This window comes from Drosophila tropicalis, unplaced genomic scaffold (genome assembly GCF_018151085.1).
Source record: "Drosophila tropicalis isolate 14030-0801.00 unplaced genomic scaffold, ASM1815108v1 contig_878, whole genome shotgun sequence".
Taxonomy (NCBI): domain Eukaryota; kingdom Metazoa; phylum Arthropoda; class Insecta; order Diptera; family Drosophilidae; genus Drosophila; species Drosophila tropicalis.
Window position 1 is genome coordinate 5,081,144 of NW_027173374.1, and position 15,792 is coordinate 5,096,935.

At 38.7% G+C, this 15,792-nt stretch overlaps 1 protein-coding gene across 2 annotated transcripts in view; it reads right to left on the reverse strand.

Moving 5' to 3' along the window:
• E2f1 (E2F transcription factor 1) overlaps positions 1 to 15,792 on the reverse strand; it is a 34,354-nt gene that overhangs the window by 16,835 nt on the left and 1,727 nt on the right. The window contains exon 2 of one of the 2 annotated variants that reach the window (XM_068301908.1): positions 4,525 to 4,557. The exons of the other annotated variant lie outside the window; for it this stretch is intronic. The gene's annotated coding sequence lies outside the window, so the exon portion shown is untranslated. The remainder of the gene's footprint in view (positions 1 to 4,524; positions 4,558 to 15,792) is intronic. 2 annotated transcript variants of the gene reach the window in all.

Here is a 15,792-nt window from a genome sequence, read left to right on the forward strand (position 1 = left end):
TATATTATAATGCAGCAGCAGCAGCAGCCTTCAAAGCGATCATCATCAGTCGAAACAGCAGAGAGTTAAACATAAAGCTCAAAGCACCAAAAGGAGGTGGCAGGACGACGGACTACCGACCACTACCACTTCAATAGTCAACAATAGTGTCTGGGATTTTTCTTTTGTTTGTATTGAATTTCGAAAGATTCCCTTGATTGACTAAATGACCGTGCACAAGTCTTCCAAGTGCCAGCCCTAACTACACACACTCGGGTCCATTTACATATGTTCTTCGCACCATTCCCTACATCTATATGTATATGTATACATTCATCATGTATGGACTTAATACCATCATCATCATCACCATCATATATCTAGGTAAAGTTGTCTGACCTGCTTTATATCTCTCTAGCTGCTTAGACAAAAGATCTCTTCGTTCATGACAGGTGTTAATTGCCAACTAGTTTTTCTTTCATCTAGGTACAATGAACTCTTCATATTTTCTACCTATCCCTTCCTCTCCCCCCTCCACTCGCGCTACCTTCTTCTTTAGACACTTCAATTGAGCAAAAAAAACTCCAACTTTAACCGGAAATCATTGCCAAAAAAAAAAGCATCAACTCAAATTGAATTGAGATTTGCAGTCTCCGTTTGAAAATTATAGAGTACGTGTTGCAAAAATCATCAAGCTTGGCTACCCTCTGACTGATTCTCTAATCAATTTTTCAACGGATATGAAACAGGAGATGGATTGACGTTGGTCCCCATCATCGAAGAGCCTTTCTGCCCCCTCTTCACAATGTAAAGTTACTCAAATTTAGTTACCATTTTCCTGTGTCCTGTGTGATGGTACAGCCTGTCTGCCGCAGGATACAAAATAGACGTTCCCTTGCATTGACGTATTTGCTGCTGCTTGACGCAGCTTGACGTGGAGTACAGCACATACATACAAGCATGCATTCACGTCGGTTGGTTACTACGTCGGATAGTAGAGTAGAGTATTTTGTTTGCAGCTGTCGTCTGTCGTCGACGCATGCCAAAAGGGGAGTAGTAAGAACCTTAACAACAACAACAACAGCAGTAACAGCAACAGAAGTTATATAAAGAAAAAGAAAAAAATATACACAAAACGTAGGTACTTGGTAAAAATAACTACTCGACACATTTCTCCAGTTGTTTTTATTTAGATAAGGTTTTTTTTTTTGGGGGGACAGTTTGTTGCTACGCTGGAATCTTCGAGAGGGTTGAAGGAGAATGTATTTAGATCGCCCCATGCAACAATAAGTGACACCGATCGACAACACAAAACGCTTATAAAGTTTTTTTGGGAAAGCTGACAAATAATGTGAATGAACTGCAACAAAATTTCTGCAAAAAGGATCACAGTAACATTTCGATCTTAAACCTACTAAATGCTCTAAGCAATATTAATGTCCTTTCGGTTATGCAACCTATTGATCACATTCACTTCTCTAGGATTTCCAAGCGTTCCTTGTGTGCACCTTTAACCCTATCATTAATCAGTTATCACCGCCCTCTCGTACCTTAAACCCCTGATTGATCATTAAAATGATCATCGTGTGTTGTTGTTTTTATCGTGGATTGTGGACTACCTGGACCAATGGCCACCAGTTGGTCGGTCGATCGGTTTGTTGGATGGTTGTTTAGCTTCGGCGGCTGCTTACCGGTTTTTGATAATTTTTTTGTTTTCGGCTATATACATATGTATCTGAAAGGCTCACGTTTTTAATTTTTTTTTGGATTGGATTTTGATTTTGTTTTGTTGTTTTTATGCCTTCTTTCTCAACTATTTTTAAGTAACAATAACAAGAAGAGCGAACATCGAAGAGAAAAGTAAGAAGAAGAGTAAGGTAAAGCTGCTGCCTAACCTTCGAATATAAAATGCATGCTCTCGGCTCTCTCCGAGCCAAAAGAAAAAAGTACCAAAAACTAAAGTACATACAAAAACACAAATATCCATGAGAGATGAGGCTCGGGTCCCAGGTTGAGATTCAGGTTCAGTTGAGTTTATAGGTAGAGGCGGCCGTCCTGCCTCTCTTTCTCTTTTCTTTCTCTCTCTGTCTCTATCATTCTCCGTTCGCTGCGAGTATTTGTGCGCTTTTGTTTTTCCATTCACGAAATTCTCGGAAATTTTTAGATCAGTAAATCTTGCTCTGCGCGTTTCCTATGAAGACTAAAAATACAAAAGGAAGGAAAGAAGCAAAAAAAAGGACATTTGAGTGCCACCAATTCTTGCAGCTCCTGCAGGAAGATAATGCGGGCGGTAGAAGCTTTCTAAGCGTGGGAGCTTCCGCAAATTGGGCAAGAATCAAATTAAGGACCAATAACATAAACAGATGTCCGAAATGCGGCTGGCTAACAAAATGTATCACGTTGAGTGTATGTGAATGGTTGGAAAAATGAAATAGAAGGCATGCACACCTGGACACCAAGAGACCAGGACCAAGACCAAAGCAAGGAAAGGCACCCTTAAAAAGAAAAACCAAAAAGTAGCAGCAGCCAGCCAACAAGCAACCGAGCAAGCACCCTTCTTTGAAGTCCTTCGGTGAGCAAACCCTGCGCAACAACACTTCAGACAGTCGTCGTCGTCGTCGTCATTGTCGTCCTCTTTCAAATATAGGAAAGTGGAACGAACCAAGAACAGGGGAAATCCACACAAATGTCGCCTTTTTTCGCTCAAGGAAACGTCTCTACACACATCTCTCTGTCACTCTCTCTCTCTCTCGTTTTCTCTTACGCAAGTTAATTTTTTGCATGTTGAGGTATTACCCATAAAAAAAAAAGATATTGTAAATTGTTGCTCTAAATGCAACAGCGGCAGACCGACGACCTAAGGGTGCAGCCAGCAACAACAACAACAATGAGTCTCAATTCTGTTTGCTTTTCTCTAGTATTAGAGCACGGTGTGGTTTATCCCCCCAAGTTGCAAACAGGAAGCGAAAAAGTGGTTGTTGCTGCAATTGTAATGCCTACTAGAGAATATTTTGTACAGTGGGTCTCTTTATTGCGAATTCCCACTATTTATTTCTCGAGCAAGATCTTTGGAGTTTAGCCGGAGAGCTAAGATATTTCAACATATCTCTTAAAAATGATCTATCTAGTAGACTAGTTTGACGATTTTTAATTCCAAATGTTAATATGGCTAAGAGAACACGTAGGTTTCTTAGACCACAAACCAATCCTCATATCTATATATTTAATGTGCAGATCTAGTCGACATCTTAACCAAGGTGCTGCTGCAGCCACATAAAGCTTTTGTAGTGTTTCGGTGCCGGTGCCGGTCAGTCCAATACAAAAAAAAAGACTAAAAATTGACATGTGCCTTACAGAGGCAAGTGACGAGGATGTCGTTGGCCCCTCTGGCCCTGGGCAAAAAGGGTGACCATTGCTAAAGCGACGACCATTGCATGGGCAATGAGAGCTAATAATTAAAGTGAAGCAACAGCAAGCAACCCCTAGGCGGGGGGATTGTTTTTGGAATTTACTGAAAAATGGGGTGCATTTTGTATTCGTATTGTAAATTAGAGCAAAACGGGGTTCGGGGTAAGGTGAGGTGAGGGTTACAACAACTAATCAGTAAAGGAATGTTTAAGCGAACAGCTGGCATTCTTTTTTTTTTTTTTTTAATTCTATTTCCACTATTTTTGTTTTTTCGTTAGGGTTAAGTTTTCAGAGAGAGCGCGTGTCAAGGAAAAGGACATGCGAAATCAATACAGATTATGGATGAAATCTATTTGAGGATAAGGCGACATTTAGTCGCCCCTAGGGGCTAGAGAAATCCCTAGCCCATAATATGCAATTACATGCGTGAGATTGAAATCAGAGCAAGGGAGGATGAGAAGGAGGAGGTATATAACCCAGACGCAGACCCAGACCAGGTAGATGATAGGGCGGGTGACGCGCGTGTGTGTGTGAAAATCAACCAAGCATGCCAAATCTCCTTCCGTTGCCGCCCCGAACTCATTTTCCCATTTTCCTCGATACCTTGATTTCGTATTTTTGAATCCGGCTACGCCTTGTCTGTCATCCGGCGACATTTTACTCGTGGGATTAATTAGCATTTCGGTTTTTTGGGTTTTCAGGATATTTAAATTCATGTTTCGTAGGTACACACATCTATGACATTCGACCAATAAGGGAATCCCTTCATCGACCCCTTCGGTCATATCAAGTGAATGTCAAACAAAGTTGTGAAAATATTTATAGACGTAAAGCAGCATTTGAAAACCAGTTGAAATCATTTTCCATAAGCCTTAGCTGCCTTTTTAGCATTTGTCTCACAGAATTGTGTTTGTTTAATTGGTGTACGAAAACGCATGTTCCTGTTGTCAACTTTGTCCATGGTCTGTCTGTCAATCATCTGTCCGAAATACAAATTTCTGCATATTTTTCAAGATTTGTCTAATTTAAGCCTATCTCGTCTCTCTGTGTATCGCTTATCAGGATTTGAAATCTAGTCCAAACAGTATTTACTATTTACCCAAGTATTTAGATATTTATAAGAAACAATAGACTTACCTACAAATTGATAAAGAGCGAGAAATCAGAAATCTGTAATAAAAGACCAAATAAATATCTTTATTAGAGTCAGGGAAAGTGAAAGGATCACTCCTTAATTTCTTTCCATTCCATGGGAATGTATATCCATTCTTTCTAATCGTTGCGGTATGGATTCTTTGGGGTTCTTGACAAGTATTCAGCTTGAAGATCAGATTTTAGTTTTCTCACACGGAAAGCACTCACAAAAAGCAACAATTTCGAATGTTATTAGATTACCCAGGCCGCCGCATACCTTTTAGACCTTCCATAAAGAAAACAGAAACCTAAATCAACAATTCAGCATTGGGAGAGCATATAGAGCAGAACTCATAATGATCAAGATGATGATAATGACCATTATGGAGATTCACAAGCAAATATACATACATCCCAACCCCGAAATCCCAAAAACAAAGTTGTCAAATCAAACAGAAACTTTAGGCGAATGAGGAGGAGCTGGAGCTGAAGCTTCTATCAGGCTTTATATCCAGTGAGGTCGGAGACTCCATGAAACGGACTGAGACTCAAGCAATGTTTGGTGTTAAAAATATGAGAAGCATTTATAACATTTTGTTGCTGGTGTTGTTGTTGTTGTTGGTGGTGGTGTCCAACTCCAATGGCCTGGGTCTTGGAGCATCATCATCATCATCGTCATCGTCATCATAAGGCATAAGCATTTTAAAAACGCCAGCGATTTATGCGTCTGTCTGAGCAGCAGGCGAAACCTGATTTGATGACGGGCGCAAGAGTTTAAAGGGCCCACATAGGAGGTGGAGGTAGAATAAGTGAGAAAGAGAGAGGGAGAGAGAGAGCTATGGTAGTAGTAGGTAGAAGAGGTAGTAGTTGGTCCAAGAATTAAGACTGAAACCAAGACCAAGACGCTGTGCGAAGTCAGAGACTTTTTTCGTTGTTTTTTTCTTTTCCTTCACATCTTTTGCTCCTCCTTGGACTGGCCAAAGTGCAATAGATGTTTTAAGAAGACCAAGAAGGAGTCTCAGCATTCCTTTTCATTCCTCCAGTGCGCGTTGCTCAGAGTATCTGTATCCGAGTATCTGTGTCTGCAACTGCGTCTGCCAGCCGCCACCATCAACACTGCCACATGTTGCACACACCGCACAACACTGTGTGGCACTGTGAGAATGGATTTAATTAAAGAAAATTTCTGTTTTTACGGTTTTTCGCGAATCCATACAGAGAGTGAGCCTCCTGGATGAAAAAAGAAGAGACCAATGCAGCGCCAGACACCAAAGGATCAGCAGCAGCAGCAGCCAACAAACGAACCAACTAGTTCAAAGTCTACCATATACTTATATAGTAAAATGCATTTGGAAGGCACAGTGGTGCAATATTTTTAATAACTTTTGCATTCACTTTGGAGGATCATGCTTTTTGAATGATATTGCAAAGGAATTTATCTCCTTGATCGTCTAAGACTGAGAACGTGCATATAACTCTTTAAGAACCTAATTGTTAAACTACTTGGCAAGAAAGATTCTGTTACTATTATTATAAGGAGTTTTTTTTAAGGAAACTTGATCTTAGCTGATCTTGTTTTATTCTAATTCTTGTTCTGGTCCCAGTGTGCTACAGTTTTTACTTCAACAATGCCAATTAAATCTTATTCTCATTTCAGTGACACATTAAAATGCAATAAATATGTATGTAAAACTATGTAACTAGCTACATATATACATATATGTCTGTTTGTTTGTCTGTCTGTTGGTCTGGCTATGGTGGATGGATGTTTTGTGTATATGCAAGTGTGAGAGAATGGAGAAGGTTGCCATTGAAGCGTTAAAAATATTTCATGCCCAACCTCAATATATACCCAGAGAGAGAGAAAGGGAAAGAGAGATCCATCCAGACATAGTATGTACTAAGTTTTGCCGGCATATATACATATGTATGTATGTGCAACCGCCAGTGGCAGTGGCAATGTCCCCCGTTCCAACCCATCCCCCATGCCAATTCCTTTTGCTGTTTGCGCTGTTTTCCCGCATTCCCATTAAAAACTCTTATTATTGCTGCATTCGTTGTCCTTTTTGCGCATGCTCCAAAAACTACGCGTAGATGTTGCCTGCCCGATAAGCGGCATGGACGTACCACATATTGGACATTCGGGGGGGCGGCAGCCAATGGCAAGAGTCGACAAAAGCAACTGCAACAGCAGCTCAGCTCTATGGCTTCCCGAAAAACAAAAACAAAAAAAAACCAACTGAATGTTGCCACCGCCGCGAGTCTCGTTCGCATATTTACCCCAAGATCCCATGGCATTTCAGCATAATTTGGCGTAATTTTAGTAACAGACCAAGTCAGCTCAAACGGGAGGAAGAGAGAGACGAGGAGTACATGGTTTAAATGTCGTGATATTGAAGCCCCTGGACCAAGAAATTATGGTGGAGAATATTGAACATGTCTCAAGGTTGTTTGGTAATCATCTTCCCCCAACTCTTACTCACAATTAAATATATATATACTATATATGGTCTCCTTAATGGTCATTTGAATTAAAGCATTTCTGATTTACAAATTCGTTACCCCATAATTCACACTAGGTATATCTACCTGCCATTCTTTTCCATTCACCAGGAATGCAAAAACAAACCAACCCATTAAGCCTTTAGCCAGACCCACCAACCGAAAGACAGACGTGGCGCGCGTGTTGTCCTCGGTGTACTTTGTGTGCCTCACTTATCCCCCTTATCCTTATGTATTATTTTCAACCGCAAATGAAAAATTTCCCTTAGTTATTTTAACCGATGACCATTGCAAAAATGAAGTTAAGCCAATTTAAGGTTAAGCCCCAAAGAAGGAATTCATTATTTTAGTGTTTCTTCTTTATTTTCTCCCCTTTTTTTTTTTTTTGGCTTGCGTGTCCTAAGAAGAAGGAATTTGCGCAGGGCCAACCGCAGAAATGCGACAAATGCAACAATAGCTGTAAAGAAAAATTCATGGGTCCAAAAAGGAAACCACAATAAAACATGAGAGACGATTGTCAAAGATAAGCTGCAACGAATTGGTTTAAGGAAGGAAGGTAAGTGAAAACTATATACCTACATAGTTAAAAAGGATATACATATGTGCATATGTATGTATGTATAGTGCGTGGGAGAGCTTCACAAGGAAAAATATACTCAAGCTCAAGTATTTCCCTCCTCTTTTTCAACTATTGTGATTAGATGTCTCCTTAACTAACTTCGTGGCGGGCAAACCAGTTTGTATGATAAGAGCCCAGACATACTCTCTTATACATATGAGAGAGCGTAGACCTTGTTTGGGGCGGCCAACTCCAAAGGGGCATCATAATCAACATGGCAAAACGTAAACAACAACGCCAAACGAAAGGAGGTGCAACGCCAGCGGCTGCGGCGGTGGCGGCGGCTGCATAACAAAACAATAATAAAAAAAAAAAAAAACCAAAAGGAAAACAACAAAAATCCAGAAGAAAACAAAGCATAACGAAGGAATCGGCCAAGATAAAAATTTTTATTAAAGTCTCCTCTTAAATACCCTAATTTAAAACGAAGAAACTATTATTTTTAAGCAATTAATAAATAACTTATATTCGTAGCTTTCTTGTCAATATCTAATGTTAAATCCCAATAGTATAAGTATTAGTAAAAGGAGAAACTAAACTTCGTTTTACTATAGATTTAAGAAAGCCCTGATTTTTCATTTTGGTCGTTACAGTCCCTGATTAGCAAATACCTAATATAAGGATAGACAAAATGATTAAAAGTGACTTAACCCTAAAATTTGAAATCCAATAAGGTTTATTTATAAATAAGAAAAGCAAATTTAGTTAATAAACCTAAAGACTAAACACTAGTTAAGTTTATTGCTAAACTGAACTAAAAATTTGGGTATACCTCATTTGAAAGAAACTTTCAAGACCATTATGCGAAAGCTTGCCGGGAGGTTGTCCCCTCCCCCCATTCCAAATGTTAAGTCTCTTCTGTTGTAAGTCCAAGTGGGAAGGATGCAGGGCTACACCAACAATAACAACAACGAGATGAAAGAGCGAGAGCCAAGAGATGCGTGTCTGGGGTTCCTTTCTTTTCATTTTTTTTTTTTTTTGTTTTTGGTGCTTACACACACACACATATATGGAGAATTCCATTGAAATCGTTTGAAAATTGAACCCAATGCAAGGGACAAGACTGTGAGAAAGAGCGAGAGGGAGAATTAGACATTGCAAAAAGTTGGTTTTGGTTGACGGATAGATATGAGGAGAAGGAGGGAACTGGCAGTTGGAGGAGCTTAGACGCGTCTGCCACATCTCGTAATAAATATGCGCCGAGAGTTTTGCTGCCGGCGACGGCAACAACTAAAGATGACGTCGTGGACTTTGGTTCTCGTTTTGCTTCTGCTGCCGCTACTCCTGCTCCTGCTCCTTCTAGTGGCATGAATTCTTGTTCTTGCCCAATAAAATTGTGTAAAAATAACAAAAGCATTCAGCAGCAGCAAAGTGGAGAGAAAAATGAAAAAAAGGAAACGGATGCACATTACGAGCTGAGCTAGAAGTGCTTGAGAGGATTGGATTGGCGGTTCGAGCGTCCAGGAAAGCGAGGGCGGACGGGGCGGTAATCCACCATTGGCATCGGCACCCGCATAATAAACCAGAGCGCATAAAAATTTGTGTAAAAATTGCCAAGCGCAACGTATTATTTTTTTCTGTTTTGTCAGACGACTACATTTACTTTGACGATACATTGCACAAATGTACATATGTGCGTGTGCGTGTGCGAGTTCGTACATATGTGTCGTTGTATGTTTGGAGCAATGCAACGAACGTCCTCCAACAATGTTGCAAGGGTTGCCTCCACCCAGTTTTCAGTACAAGTATTGCTTGCCGGCAAAAGCCGGGAGATGAAACGGTCGTCTGACAACAACAAAACATCCGGCGAGACAACACCATCACAACCACTAACAACGACAACAACAACAAGTGCTAGTGCTTGTTGTTCAAATGATTGTAGCAGATGTCGACTCGTTGATACCCTTTAAGATAAAGTTAATCTAATGGTAATCCCCGCTTCAGAAAAGTAAAAAAGTTTGGTCTTGTTTCGTTATTGAAATGTTTTTCAATTCCTTGTATTAATATACTCTCTCTATTTCAATTCCAGCATACCCTAGGTGCAGCAGATTGAATGCAGGGAATGAAAAACGACATAACTGCAAGTGCTAAAGCGGAGCAGCAGAGCGCCACACAGACACACATGCAGAGACCAAGAGACGAGGACGACGCCAACGCCGCATACACGAATACGAGAACACGACCAGCCCGAAGCCAAGTTGAAGTCTCTCTTTCTCTCTGTCTCTTGTACTATCCCCCACGTAGTGTCGTACATATGGATGTGTGTGTTTATGTGCAAAATGGAGCTTTGGCCTCCTCCCCCTCCGTAACGCCTTGCTCGCTCCCTCATGATGTCGTGTCGTCGTCGTTGGCCAACGCAGCAAAATTTCATGAATGGAATTTGTAAATTTTATTTTCATTTGCAACGTTTTGCGTTTCTTTTTTCACTCTTTTTTTGTTGTTGTTGTGCGCTAATCATGTGGAGCGCATGGGAGTGCAGAGAGCTGGCGAGACAGGGACAGAGAGAAAGAGCGAGAGTGAGTGCCAGACAGGCTCCAAGTGGGGCAGACAACAACAATGATGTGGCATGTTGTCTGAAACTGGTTTTTTGTTGTTGCAAATTTTATTTGTTTTTTTCTTTTTTTTTTTTTTTTGTTGCACATTTTCATCTTCTGTCTGTCTGGGAGAAGGAAGGAGATTCTTCTCTCTAATCAACCGAAAAGAGGGAAATATGTTTGTTCACCTTTTGGCTGGCTTTTTGTTTATCTTCCCTCTGTTTGTATTTTTTGTCTCTTTTTTTGGCTTCTAATCAGTTCACCAGCTCAGGCAAGGAAACTAATGCGTTTTTAATTGTAGTGGCCACATGCCCAAGGGCTACTAATGACTTACTGTTGTTGCACCCCCGCTGCTGGTTTCTGTTTTTTTTCCTGTGGTTCACTTTGCCTAATTACAAAGCCAACAACAAAAACAGAACGACGAGTAACGAGTGAAATAATTTGAATAAATAATCAACTGAAAAAGGATATAGAACATCCCAAAATCTAAGATTGTATTTCAATCTTCTCAGGTTTATGAAGAGTATACAATGATAGATCACTTCAAGTTCAGGAGAAACAGAATTCATCTCATAGGATAGCTTTGAAGCTGTTAAATTTAAACGAAGGCAGAAAAAAGATGAATTGAAAAACCCAAAGATCGACTTAACTTAAGAGCTTCACGAAGTTTTAATACCCTTGTCAGTTTTTCTTTATTCTTTTGCTACTTAGAAAAGTTCTGTCCTAAAAATTCTATTCTTGATCGATATTTCCAATGGGTGCCACATGATAGTCCTCCGATCCATCTAAATCTATCTAGAATTCTTAGGACATTAAAGTAGAAAGACGATTGATTAGTTAGAGTCATACGGATGTCTCCCTATAGGAAGCAAAATACATATTGTCTCTTTTTGCAAGGGTATAAAGAGAGAATGGAGAAACAAAAGCCAGAATGTACACAAAACTAAGATCCAGAAGACCAAGGCACACTAAAAATAGCCATTTGACTTTGAACTTTGCGACCGCCAAGTAACGAAACGAAGTAAAGATCTTCTTCCACACTCTGTGTCTGAGGAGAATGGAGGAAGGAAATCAGCATGCTAGCCATAAAAGCCTTTGGCTACGGTTTGTGTGTCCATATGGAGATTTATACGAATATTTGTATGTACATATACTCCTCTCACGCACACATACATACATACATAGGCACCCTCACACAAATTGTTTAGATATTCAGTGTTTTTAGATCAATGTCAAGATCAAGATGAAGGAAGAAGTCGTCAAATGGGGTAAATGCAACAAATATCTAACCACCTGTTTCACCGCAGGAATATAATACAGGAATTTCCACTAGGTAAGATGGCGCTTAATTATAAAACAACAAATCGAAATGAACTAGGAGCAGCTGCACCCAAAAAAAAAAAATTAGGCAGGTGTGTGTGTGTGTGTGAGTGAGTGTGTAAGAATAAATTATGAGCACGTACCGCACACAAACATAGAGCGCACGCAGGATGCTGCAGGATTATAAAAGATCATCTCAGAGACAAACAGGAGAACGAGATGAAGAGGGGAGAAAAGGAAATTCAGACGGAAGAAAAATTAAAGATCAATTCCATTCATTCAAGATGATGCAAAATGTTAACACACACACACACAAAGAGAGTGAGAGAGTAACACACATACAGAAGGGGCAGCTGCCTCCTGGCTTCTGGTAAGAAAATAGTGAAAATGCGGCGGCGACTTTGCGATTTTCCTCAAAAAAAGAAAAAAGAAAAGGACTTTTGTCTGAGGAGTCGCCGAGTCTGAGAGGGCCTAGGCAGATGTGTGTAGCCTCTCCTCCTCTCTCCTTTTAGCCTGTCCCATAAATTGCATTTGTAATCGATTTTTTTCACAACTTTTCTTTTTTTTCCCATCTTGATATCTTAGGGTGAAATTCTGCTCCTGCTTGCCACATCTTGCTCGCCTTTCACCATAATTTCTTGTGCATTAGGCAATTAGAGTACAAGAATTGTAGGTACATACTTTGATTTGGGTATCTGATCATCTGATTCTGTCAAAAAGCATTTTTACCCCATATAGATGAATTTCTTATTTATGACCCAATCAAATCTAATCAATTTTCTATAATTATCTCTTTGGGGTGAGTTATATTCTCCTCTATTTAAAATTGATTTAATTTTCTTTTGAGCAAAACCAAAGTAAGAAATTCAAAGGTATCCCAACATGACAATTGATTGTTCTTAGCGAATAATGTGATTTGTTTTAAGGGCTTAGTAACTACAGGAAATTTGTGTATTTATGTATAAGAAATAATCTTTACAAGAATACGTTTTTTGTCTGTATTAGTTATTAGTTTACAAAAAAATTGAAAAGGTTTTAATAGCATTTCAATAGTTATAACATTTTGTAAATTTATGATAGTTCTGATATGATTTCAGTTACTTTATCTATAAAAACAGAATTTTCACACAGTATGAACCTAAAAGTATGCTATAAAAACGAATTTTCAAATATTTGACCCAAAATCAAGTTTCTAAAGACTTGACTATATAGAATTCACATCACATTCGAATTGCCTAATAAAATAATTTAAATTTATATTATTGACCCTGTTTGAACTCGTATCGTTATCATCAGAAATTTTGTATGTTCTCCATGCATACAATGTTGCCCATTCCCAGGGTGTCTCTTGTCTCGTCTATGTTGATGTCTGCCATATAAATCGTTTAAACATCCGTTTAGGTGACACACAGACATATGTAATCCCCTGCCCTCTCCTCCCATCACCGATCACTGCCCCGCCCCACAGCAATAATCATAACGATTAATCATTTTATCAATGAAGTGCGAAAGGAATAAAAAAAACTACAGAAGAGCGAAAAAAAGAAACCCACAACGAGTATGACCCAATTGGAGGAGCGTCATCAACATCATCATCATCATCATCAAGTGACGACATCACCCACAACAACAAATAAGTTGTCATCTCTGTGTCTGTGTCTCAGAGCTCTTCTTTCCCCATCCCAACAACGTGGTTCAGCACAACCTTCAGCCACCCACCCATCTTCATTCATTCCTTTCCTTTCTTTCCTGCCAGCAGCAGGAAATCATCGTTGGGGCAGAGAGTGAATTTTTTGTTGTTGTTGTTTTTTTTTATTCTTTTTTTCCCTGCTCCAATTTGCACGCACAACAACAACAAAAATACATTTATATAAAAAAACACGAGACGCTTCGTGACAGAGGGGTAAAAAAGCGAACCCAGAAATTCCATATTCCACTTTTTTTTTTTTTTTAATGTTTTATTCTTTTTTTTTTTTTTGCAGCAACAATGCGCTGTTTGCTACTGCGCCGGCTTCGTTGTCGTCTTTTTTTCTGTTTTTGTTGTACTGTTTCGCTTTGCTCTCTCTTCTCGTACAGAATGTTAAAAATAGCCAGGGCGAAGCAACACAAGCAACAATAAAAACAACAACAAAAGCAACGAGTCAGTTGAATATAATTGTTATCAAAAAGGCCGACATTCTGATGCTCTTCTTTTTGGGTGCAGAAGTACTCAATTGAATTGGAATTCCTAATATACAACGGCATTTAATAGGTCACAAAATGCCACAAATTTTCAAATAATATTACTCAAGTTATTATCAATACTCTTTGTAACCAAAATTAATGAAAAAGTTGGTAAATTTTTTTAAGCTTAGTTGGAGAATTGAAGTCAACGGATTTGCCAAAAATTATGGTCAGGACACTTTAAATACATTTGGTAAATACCAAAGCTGTGAACTGTATAATAAAGTGTCTAATTGTAATATTTCCTTTGATTTAATCAAGTTATTAAACATATTGAATATAAATTTATATTCCGGATGTTCTCTTATTCGGTTAGGTAAGTTTTTTAAACAAAATTTGAGAAAAGGGTACATTTATGTCGGCTATGTGGCTGCAATAAATGAGCAAAAGCTAAAGCGACCGAAACATATTAATGAAATCGTTTTTAACTCGTTTCGCTTAAGTATTTTATATATGTATATACATATATGTACATTTATACATATGTACATATATCTTTCTGTATTGTATATAATAAATAAATGTGTGTGATTGTATTGTTGTGCTTGAGACATGCCTCCACACTGGCAAATTCTTCCTCCCGGGGTATTATAAAAGTGCAACAACAAAAAAAAGCAACCTCCAATATCAATTTTATACACACTGAGACGCACACACACCCACACACACAAATTACTATATGATAAATAACGATGACCTAAAGTGGTCAGGCTACAATCAAAATTGTATTTATAAGACAAATTCAAGTATTTCATTTTTGTATATATGATATAGCAAAATATGTAAGTATTAGCAGCAAGTGCGACAAATTTATTTCATTTTATTAATTTTTTTTTTTCAATTTATTGTGTAAGCCCCCGCTGGGCTGCTGGAGTTGCCAGATTCAATTGAAAATGCTTAGTCATATTGATTAGAAGATATGTTTAAATAATACATACATATAGACATATTATTTATTTGGAGCGCTAAGAACCAGGAAAAAAACATACATGCATAGATGTAATATGTCACACACCATCAATAGAAAGATTGGACAAAATTGGTTTTTGGCTTAGATTAGATATTGACCATTAAAAGCTTGAAATGTTGATCAATAATTGCATCAATATTTAACCAACTTTTACTGATACATTTAACATAGGCTTGTTAAATGCAATCAAGCAAGTTGTTAAGCTACATAATATGTTTCTCAATTCGAAAGAAACGAATATTCATATTAGAAATATTTGGTAACAGTCTCACAATCAAATTGGCTGCTCTTTCCTGTTAGATTTGAAGATCATCACAAAAGTGACTGTAAAAATCACACTTTTACAAATGTTAAGGTCACAGTGAAGTGTCACCCTCCCTTGGAATATTTGAATAGAAGGGACCAGATATTCTTATAAGCCGATTGAAAAAGAATACAAATCATTGCTTCCGCAATGATAGTGGAAAAACTCTTTTCAGATTCTAGCGACACCGCCAGTTATTCAGGTGTATGTTATATGGTATATAGAGAAAAAGCAAATGGAGGCACACACAACAACCACAACAGGTAACAAACAGAGGCACTTAGACACCAGACAACAGAGAAGGCAACTGGTTCACTACCCAAAAAATAAAAAAAAGAGGAAAAGAGATGAAAGACCCCAAGACTTGACCGAAGGCCAAAAGCAAAATCAAAGTAACCAAAAAAAAAAAAAAAGAAAAAGTGCAGATCCATACTAAAATACTTGATGACACAGCTCCAATGTAGGTTGTTGTTTTTGTTGTTGCTGCTGTCGTTATTGTTGTTGTCTTTGGGTCTTCGATGGCCGCCATTTGCCCGGGGTCTGGGGTACTGTGGCAGTGGCTGAGCTGGGTGGGGGCCCGGGTAAGCATGTGTATAACTTGTACCCAAAATCGAAGAAGAAGAGGAAACAACGTCTACGTCAGCGTCGCCGTCGATGATGTGCGAATGGAGTTGCCGAGTGTTTGGCGGAGGAGGTCATCAAACCTATATACATATGTATGTACAAACAACAGCCAAGAAGACCAAGCCCATTTAAAAAAAAAAAATTGCATCTATTTCACTCCTTTTTTTTGTCGCTA